This window comes from Elephantulus edwardii, unplaced genomic scaffold (assembly GCF_000299155.1).
Source record: "Elephantulus edwardii isolate Elephantulus edwardi_28Jun2011 unplaced genomic scaffold, EleEdw1.0 scaffold02295, whole genome shotgun sequence".
In the NCBI taxonomy this organism is placed as follows: Eukaryota; Metazoa; Chordata; class Mammalia; order Macroscelidea; family Macroscelididae; genus Elephantulus; species Elephantulus edwardii.
In genome coordinates this window covers 3019-4040 of record NW_006402045.1, presented here as the reverse complement: position 1 = coordinate 4040, position 1022 = coordinate 3019, and the positions used below count along the sequence as shown (strand labels likewise).

The following is a 1022-nucleotide window of genomic DNA, read 5'->3' as shown; positions in this document are numbered from 1 at the left end:
CTGACTGCTGCTGCAGTTGGTGTAACTGGAGTAAAAATTTCTAGGCCCAAATGACATACTGTATTATCTTCCTTCTTCTTCAACTGGTGGGGAGGTTGATTCTCTTTCTGCTGCTGGATCCACTCAATTTAATGGCAAGAGTAGTTAATCCCCATGTAGATGGGTGAGATTGGAAAATCCCCTTGTGGACTGGTGAGATAGCCAATCCTCCTATGTTCAGGTTAATATACCCTATCCACAATTTCCCATCCACATGATCAAGTCAAGTAATAGCTAGGAAAGTCAAATTGAAAGATAAACTCTTCGGTTAGGCTTGGCGTTGTGTTGTGTACGTCAGGCTTGTCCGGTGTCAGTTTATTCCTCTTCCTCTCGTCTCCTCCGCGCCGGCGGCTGACCACAGCGGCGGTTTCAAGGGTGTTGGGAAATCATCCTTATTACTGCAATTTACAGACAAGAGATTTCAGCCTGTGCATGATCTTACTATTGGTGTTGAGTTCGGTGCTCGAATGATAACTATTGATGGAAAACAGATCAAACTGCAGATATGGGACATGGCAGGGCAAGAGTCTTTTCGCTCCATCACAAGGTCATATTACAGAGGTGCAGCAGGTGCTTTAATAGTATATGATATTACAAGGAGAGATACATTCAACCACTTGACAACCTGGTTAGAAGATGCCCGCTGATAGGAAATAAAAGTGATTTAGAATCAAGAAGAGAGGTAAAAAAAGAAGAAGGTGAAGCTTTTGCATGAGAGCATGGACTTATCTTCATGGAAACTTCAGCCAAGACTGCCTCCAATGTAGAAGAGGCATTTATAAATACAGCAAAAGAAATTTATGAAAAAATCCAAGAAGGCGTTTTTGACATAAACAATGAGGCAAATGGCATTAAAATTGGCCCTCAGCATGCTGTTACTACTGCAACCCATGCAGGCGGTCAGGGAGGCCAGCAAGCTGGGGGTGGCTGCTGCTGAGTGTTTCTACCATCTCGCTGCCCACATGGGGCCTCCTCATGATCTC

General features: G+C 44.1%; 1 pseudogene; it reads left to right on the top strand.

The window, feature by feature from the left end:
* Positions 1 to 419: 419 nt before the first annotated feature.
* Positions 420 to 976, top strand: LOC102868794 (annotated as a pseudogene).
* The last annotated feature ends 46 nt before the right edge of the window (positions 977 to 1022 follow it).